General features: G+C 45.5%; 1 long non-coding RNA gene across 1 annotated transcript; it reads right to left on the bottom strand.

Moving 5' to 3' along the window:
- Positions 1 to 870: 870 nt before the first annotated feature.
- Positions 871 to 8518, bottom strand: LOC112643253 (uncharacterized). Its single transcript, XR_003125742.3, has 3 exons — positions 7689 to 8518; positions 6479 to 6541; positions 871 to 1308 (listed from the first exon to the last, which is right to left on the bottom strand). It is a non-coding gene; the product is annotated as an uncharacterized LOC112643253 (long non-coding RNA).
- Between the last annotated feature and the right edge of the window lie 267 nt (positions 8519 to 8785).

The raw sequence follows: 8785 nt of genomic DNA, 5'->3' as shown, positions 1-8785 counted from the left end.
AGATCAGAAATTACACTGCTATTCATTTCACCGGAGGAAATGGACTGGTTTGATAAGGGAGGGGTCAAATAAACCCTGCAATGGTTTATAAATTCTTTTAAAGATTTTATTTATTTATTCATGAGAGACACAGAGAGAGGCACAGACACAGGCAGAGGGAGAAAAGCAGGTTCCCTGCGGGGAGCCTGATGCCGAACTTGATCCTGGGACCCCAGGATCATGCCCTGAGCCAAAGGCAGACACTCAACAACCACTGAGCCACCCAGGCTTCCCTGGTTTATAAATTTGTATACATTGGTTGAGTACTTGGGAGTCATGATTGTCTTTATAGAAGATGATGAAATTGAACATATTATGATTAAAACAACCACACGAAGAAAGCTTTTTAGAAGTTAGCACCAACAAATGTACTTTTTTTTAACCTCTGGAGAAAGAAATATTTCATTGTAATTGTAAAATTTTGATTCTATTCATTTATAACTTTCCCCCCTACAATTGGGAAGATAGCACCATTGTCTAAACAACAGCAGCAGGGCAGCCCGAGTGGTCAGTGGTTTAGCACCTGCCTTCAGCCCAGGGCGTGATCTTGGAGACCTGGGATCGGGTCCCACATCGGGCTCTCTGCATGGAGCCTGAGTCTGTCTCTGCCTCTCTCTCTCTGTGTCTCTCATGAATAAATAAATAAAATCTTTTTTAAAAAAATAAACAACAGCAGCAAAATCTTTCAGTCCAAGAAAAGAGTTTTGAATTGGTATAACCATAATAGCCCTGAATGCCCATCTCTGCCTGGGAATGACTTAGAGTTGTAGGGCAGGCAGCAGCAGCCCCCCACCCCCACCCCCCGGAAACCCCATTTGCACCAAGGACATCAGGAAGGAGGAGGAGATGTTACCATCTATACTTTGAAAAAATAATGAAATTCTATGTCCTGTGCTCTGAGGCCCTTCCAGAACCCTTCATTCCACCCTGTACAGGCCTAGAGACCTCTCCTTCTCTCCTATCATTATAGATTGTGTTAGCCAGCCTCAGGCTGCCATAACAAAATACCATAGACTGGGTGGCTTCAATGGTAGAAATTTATTTTTCACAGTTCTAGAAGCTGAGATGTCCCAGATCAAGGTCCAGCAGGGTCAGTTTCCAGTAAGAGCTCTCTTCCTGGGATCCCTGGGTGGTGCAGCGGTTTAGCGCCTGCCTTTGGCCCAGGGCGCGATCCTGGAGACCCGGGATCGAATCCCACGTCGGGCTCCCGGTGCATGGAGCCTGCTTCTCCCTCTGCCTGTGTCTCTGCCTCTCTCTCTCTCTGTGTGACTATCATAAATAAATAAAAAAATTAAAAAAAAAAAAAAAGAGCTCTCTTCCTACCTTATAGATGGCTGCCTTCCCACTCTCTTTCCTCATGTGGTGGGGACAAAGAGAGCTCTCTGGTACCTCCTCTTATAGGACCCTTAACCTATCAGGGCCTCACTACTATGACTTTATTTAACCTTGATTACGTCCCTACTCCAAAAACTGTCACGTTGGGAGTTAGGGCTTCAGCATATTAATTTGGGGAGTGGATACAATTTGGGCCATAGCATTCTACCCTTGTCCCCCACCCAAATTCATGACTTATTGCATGCAAAACACATTGTTTCCATCTCAACAGCCCCCAAAGTCTTAACTCATTCTAATATTAAACCTAAAGTCTAGGGCAGCCCAGGTGGCTCAGCAGTTTAGCGCTGCCTTCGGTCCAGGGCCTGATCCTAGAGAACTGGGATCAAGTCCCATGTCAGGCTCCCTGCAGGGAGCCTGCTTCTCCCTCTGCCTGTGTCTCTGCTTCTCTCTGTGTGTCTCTCATAAATAAATAAATAAACAAATAAAATCTTAAAAAAAAAACACCCAAAAACCTAAAGCCTAAAGTCTCATTTAAATATTTAAATCAGGGGATCCCTGGGTGGCGCAGCAGTTTAGCGCCTACCTTTGGCCCAGGGCGAGATCCTGGAGACCCGGGATTGAGTCCCACATCGGGCTCCCGGTGCATGGAGCCTGCTTCTCCCTCTGCCTGTGTCTCTGCCTCTCTCTCTCTCTCTCTCTCTGTGTGACTATCATAAATAAATAAAAATTTAAAAAAATATTTAAATCAGAAAAAATAAATATTCAAATCAGGTATGCATGACTCGAGGTACATTCCTTTTTTTTTCTTCCTTTTTTTAAAATAGGTTTATTTATTTATTTTTTAAAGATTTATTTATTTATTCATGAAAGACACACACACACACAGAGGCAGAGACACAGAGGGAGAAGCAGGCCCCCTGCAGAGAGCCTGATGTGGGACTCGATTTCAGAGACTCCACGATCACCCCTGGGTCAAAGGCAGGCACTAAACCACTGAGCCACCCAGGCGTCCCAAGGTATTCCTTCTGAAAGAAAATGCCTCTTCAGCTGTTAATTTGTAAATCAGACAAATTATGTACTTCCAAACTACAATGGTGGACAAGCATAGGATAGACATTCCCATTATATCTTTTTCTCTTTTAAAAAATTAATTTTGTAATTAGGCTCCACCATCATGGGGCTCAAACTCATGACCCCCAGATCAAGAGTCCTGTGTTCTACAGACTGACCCAGTGAGATGTCCCAATTTTTTCCTTTTCTTTAAGAATATCACACATTTGGGACTGGGTGGCTCAGCGGTTGGCATCTGTCTTTGGCTCAGGGTATGATCCTGGAGTTCTGGGATCGAGTGCCACATCGGGTTCCCTGCATGGAGCCTGCTTCTCCCTCTGCCTATGTCTCTGCCTTTTTCTGTGTCTCTCATGAATAAATAAATAAAATCTTTAAAAAAAAAAAAAAAAAAAGAATAGGGCAGCCTGGGTGGCTCAGCAGTTTAGCACTGCCTTCAGCCCAGGACTTGATCCTGGAGACCCGGGATCGAGTCCCACGTCGGGCTCCCTGCATGGGGCCTGCTTCTCCTTCTGCCTGTGTCTCTGCCTCTTTCTCTCTCTCTCTCTGTCTCTCATGAATAAATAAATAAAATCTTAAAAAAAAAAAAGAATATCACACGTTTGATAAATAGCCCTATGGTCCTATTCTATAGGATCTAAAAAAGCCCAACACTCTTCCTTCATTTTGTCTTGTTTTAGTTCAAACACTGGCAGTGTCTTTGCTTATATAATCACATTTCTTTGCCTGGCTGCTGCTGAGGTGGCTGATTATATCCATGAGTTACACCCAGAATCTCTTCATCAAATTGTTGTTTAGCCACACTCTTACTGTTCTCTGCAGAACAAGCTTTCTCATTTTTTACAGTCTGGATAGGCTGATAATTTTCCCAATCCTTAAGCTCTGGTTCCTTTTTTAAAAATTTATTTCATTTATTTTATTTTTAAAAAAGATGTTATTTATTTATTCATGAGAGACACAGAGAGAGAGACAGAGACATAGGCAGAGGGAGAAGCAGGCTCCATGCAAGGAGCCCGATGTGGGATTCGAACCTGGGAATCCAGGATCATGCTCTGAGCCAAAGGCAGGCAGGTGTTCAACCTCTGAGCCACTCAGGCGTCCTGCTCTGGTTCCTTTTTGCTTAATAATTCCTTCTTCAGGGATCCCTGGGTGGTGCAGCGGTTTGGCGCCTGCCTTTGGTCCAGGGCGCGATCCTGGAAGCCCAGGTCCGAATCCCACGTCGGGCTCCCGGTGCATGGAGCCTGCTTCTCCCTCTGCCTGTGTCTCTGCCTCTCTCTCTCTCTCTCTCTCTCTCTCTCTGTGACTATCATAAAAATAAAATAAAATAAAATAAAATAAAATAATAAAATAAAATAAAATAAAATAATAAAAATAATTCCTTCTTCAATGCATCTCTGTAAGAGTCAGGAAGAACCAAGTCATTCCTTTGATACTTTGCTTGGAAATCTCAGCTAAATATCCAGTTTCATTGCTTAAAAGTTCTACCTTCCACAAAACACTAGAACATAGTTTAGCCAAATTCTTTCCACTTTATAATGAGGATCACTTTCCCTCTAGTTTTTTTTTTTTTTTTTTCAAGACTTTTATTTATTTGAGAGAAAGAGAGAGAGCACAAGTGTGGAAAGGGGGAGAGGGAAGGAGAGATTCTGAAACAGGTTCCCTGCTGAGTGAGGAGCCCATTGCTAGGATCCATCTCAGGACACTGAGATCATGACCTGAGCTGAAACCAAGAGTTGAATGCCCAACTGACTGAGCCATCCAGGTGTCCCTCCTCCAGTTTCTAATAACACGTTCCTCATTTCTATCTGAAACCTCATCAGAATGACCTTAACATCCATATTTCTAGCATGCATGTCAAAAATCTGCCAGCCTCTGCCCAGTGCCCAGTTTTAAAGCCACTTCCACATATTTGGGTATTTGTTAGAGCAGCATTCCCACTTCTTGGTACCAAAATCTGTATTAGCATTCTCTAGAGAAACAGAATCACAAATACAAAGAGATTTATCACAAGGCATTGGTACATATGATTACAAGTCCCAAGATCCACAGTGAGCAAGCTGGAGACCCAGAGAGCTGATGACATAGAACCAATCCAGGTCCAAAGGACTGAGAACCGTGGCAGCCAATGATGTACATTTCAGTCTGAAAGCTAGTAAGCCTTAGACCCAGGAAGAACCATGTTTCAGTTTGCCTCCCAAGACAGAAGACCAATGTCTCAGCTCATCAATCAGGCAGGCAAAACTCCCTCCTAGCCAGCCTTTTTTGTTTCATTCAGGTCTTCAGTTGATTGGATGAGGCTCACCCAACATTAGACCCAGCAGCTTGCTGCTTTACTGAGTCTACAATTCAAATGTTAATCTCATTCACAAATACTCTCACAGACACATCCAGAAGAATGCCTGAACAAATGTCTGGGTATCCTTGGCCCAGTCAACCCATAAAATTACCCATCACAGCGATCATCCAGGGAGGTTCTAACAAGTGATTTAAACCTTTCTCCTGGAGCAGCCCCAGTGGCTCAGTGGTTTAGCACCGCCTTCAGCCCAGGGCCTGATCCTGGAGATCCCGGATCCAGTCCCAAGTCAGGCTTCCCTGCAGGGAGCCTGCTTCTCTCTCTGCCTATGTCTCTGCCTCTCTCTGTGTCTCTCATGAATAAATAGAAATCTTTAAAAAATAATAAAGTAAACCTTTCTTTCAACATGCCTTGAATGACCATATGCTGAGTGCAAGGTCCCATTTCCTAAGCTCTTAAAAGTCAATGTAATCCTGTTCACATTCATTGGAGTCCAACTATGGCTGAGATTGTTTTTGTTTTGTTTTGTATTTTAAAGATTTTATTTACCCATTCATGAAAGACAGAGAGAGAGAGAGAGAGAGAGAGAGAGAGAGAGGCAGAGACACAGGCAGAGGGAGAAGCAGGCTCCATGCAGGGAGCCTGATGTGGGACTGGACCCCCGGACTCCAGGATCACGTCCTGGGCCAAAGGTGGCGCTAAACCCCTGAGCCACCCAGGCTGCCCCTGAGATTGTTACCACATGTGGTGAGCTCATCTCTACAGAGATTTTATTGTAGATGCCCACTGAATGGCCTGGTCTAGCTCCCAGAATCTAGGCTATGAATGGCAAGAGTATGGGCAGGAGTATGGGGAGGCAGAGAGGGAGAAGCTATAGTAGGTCCAAGCTTCTCAAGGAGTATGTGAATTACTTGGGGAACTTGTTAAAATGCAGATTTGATTCAGTAACTTGAGACGGAGCCTGAGATTTTGCATTTCTAACAAACTCCCAGGTGATGCGAATGCTGTTGGTCCAGGGACTACACTTTGAGTAGCAAGGTAGTAACTAGATGAGCTTTATTGTATTTTATTTTTATTTTTAAAAGATTTTATTTATTTATTTATGAGAGACACAGAGAGCAGGCAGAGACACAGGCAGAGGGAGAAGCAGACTCCTCACAAGGAGCCCGATGTGGGACTTGATCCCAGAATTCCAGGATTACACCCCGATGTGAAGGCAGATGCTCAACCGCTAAGCCACCCAGGCATCCCCTAGATGAGCTTTAATGTCCCTTCTGAGTCTCTAAATTTGGTCCAATTCAGCGAGTGTTCATTGAAAACCAATTATATGCCATGATGCCATAAGGTAGCCCATAGAGGTATGAAATGTGTTTCCATCCTTTAATGAGCAAACTTATATTGAGAAAGATGGACCAACAGCCACAAGTCCCACAAGTTAAGCGATGGCTCAACCTCCTGGGTCAACCTCTTTGTGTCTAGTTTCTTAGGAAGGCATTCTCACTGAAGTTTTGTTGTTGTTGTTGTTGTTGTTGTTGTTTTTAAGATTTTATTTATTTATTCATGAGAGACACACAGAGAGAAGGGCAGAGACATAGGCAGAGGGAGAAGCAGGCTCCATGCAGGGAGCCTGATGTGGGACTTGATGCCGGGACTCCAGGACCACTCTCTGGGCTGAAGGCAGGCACTAAACCCACTGAGCTATCCAGGGATCCCCTCCCTGAAGTTTTAATATCAATACCTTACCAAGAAGTTTGGTCTCCATTTTTTTGTAGAAGCCAGAGACCTGAAATGTAGTAGTTCAGCCACCTAAAAAAAAAAAAAAAAAAATCTAAATAGAAGAATATGAACAATAACAAAAAGATCAGTTAATTCAGAAAGTGTAGGGTTTGTTCTTCCTAAGCGCATGGGGACAGCTGCAGTGGGTTACAACCCTGAGAAAACCAAGAGTGCAACAGTGTCATACACAAAGTGGCCCTGAGAAAGGACAGCTCTGACCCAATAGTTTTAAGGTCAGAGTCCTTCTAGGAAGGAAAATAGTGGAGATACTTAGTGGGGAATGGCTACCACTGGGGTCAAGGGTGCCCTGATGGGAATGGCCATTGGGTTTATAAAAAAGGCCTGTGCTACCAGTCTTTTCCCAAGCTAAGACTAGTTATTCTGATCTTTAGGTTCAACTTGGAGTGGCAGAGGTGGTCTGGAGGTGGGGGGTGGGGGCTAGTCAAGAACCTGTTAAATCTATGTATCTAAATGGAAGAAAGCAATGGCTCTTGAAGGAGGGGGACAGAAGGCTGGGTAGGATCCCTTATGGCCTTGGCTATTAAATGAAGAGCCACCCACAACAGGCAAAACACTTGCTGAGCACGCCTTTTTACAATGAATAGCTCAGGCTGGTCTTGTGACTATTGGTGAAGGCAGACTCCACTTCCCCTTAAACAATCCTCCTCAACACCTAGTTTTCTAATCCCTACTTCCCCAGTCCTAACCTCGTCTTTCTTCCCTCCATGGAGGTCCTAGTAAGATTGGGGGCCCCTGGAAGGCCTGATAGAGACCCTCCCTGCTTGGTCCCTTGGTCCCCTTCCAAAATGCACACACACACACACACACACACATACACCCCTAACAGGCCAGTGACTTGAGCTCAGAATGGCTGGAGCTGGTGGGGGTTGGAAAGGGGGGAAGGGGGAGGGAAGGAAGAGGAGAATCAAACAGAAACCTTCTCATCTTTCTATCAGCAGCCATGCAAGGAATATTGTTCAGCATGGCACAAAAGCAGCACTGAAAATAGCTACAGCCAGAGCAGGGCTGCCAACCACTGCCTGAGATAACGTCTACTTGGAGACACTGGTGTCTTTGTGGGGCTGTCAGTGTCCCTATTGTTCCTGAGCCTATTGCCTGGGGAATATTGTTCCCAGCTTTTGTCTCCCCCGGTTCACTTTTGTTTGCCTTTACTTACCATTTCATTCCTCGCTCCCTTTGTGCTCTCCCATTCCCTCCTTTGTCTCTCCCTCTTGAAACCTGCCTGTGGCTGTGGATTAGTGCCCAGGGAGACAATAGGCCCTACCCCCTCTCAACCTACGGTCCCACCCTGAACCTCCACAACCACAGTGCCATTCATTCCTTCTCTCCTTCTCCCAAGAGCACCCAACAAGTCCCAGAGGCAGGACAGCCCTAAGGGAGGGTGGGGTCCAAGCCACGACTCCCCTTCCAGCACAGCAAGAAAGGGCCAATGGAATATTTGGACCGCAGAGGAAGTCTGAGATGCCTGAAGTACGTTCCTGCTTCTTTCTAGATCTCCTTTTTTTTCTTTAAAATAGGTTTCTCCAGTCAAAAGAAGAAGGACAACTCACACTCCACATCCCCCAAACCCTCTTGCAAGTGCCCAGCATGCACTTCTCTGACCAGGGCACTCCATTTTCTTCTCCCTCCCTCTCAGCCTGGCGGATCAAAGCCACTTCTGTTTATTTGCACATTCAAATCCAGACTGCCTCCAGTAACCCGATCCAGTCAGGCGCCAGGGTGGTGCGAGAAAAAGCCCGCCTGCACACCCTCCCCCATTTAACAGCCCTTTTGGCAGCATTGGGCAAGGAAGGGCACAGGGGTCTCCTAGGGTCAGAGTTGGGAGTGGAAGAGGAGCCATGCAGTGACCAAAAAGCAGACCGCCAATCCTGTTAGAATGTCCTTTGGTCCCCTCACCTCAATGGCAGGGGGGAAACCAAGGCATCAAAAGAGATTTACAAAATACAGGAATCAAGCCCTGGGCTTTACTGCCCACCTCCAGCTTATTCAGGTGTCCTACTGCAGTCCTGTGGAGAGATTCCTTCTTAGTGCTAGCTCTAGAGGGCAGACCACAAGTAGTACTTAGAAGCTGGGGCTCACTTTGGGTTTCAGAAGCAGTTAATAGAAAGTGCTTTTTCCGCCTACTTCCCCCAACTTCCTGCCTTTAGACAGATGGAAACAGTGATTGGAGAGTTGAGGAAGCTTTTACTTTGGTGGGGAAGGCTGGGAGCTGGGATGTAGCCTGAAGCCAAGGAGGAGGCTCTACTCTCTCAT

This window comes from Canis lupus, chromosome 38, assembly GCF_003254725.2.
Source record: "Canis lupus dingo isolate Sandy chromosome 38, ASM325472v2, whole genome shotgun sequence".
NCBI lineage: Eukaryota > Metazoa > Chordata > Mammalia > Carnivora > Canidae > Canis > Canis lupus.
Note: the sequence above shows the minus strand (reverse complement) of the source record. Positions and strands in the feature narration are given on the sequence as shown.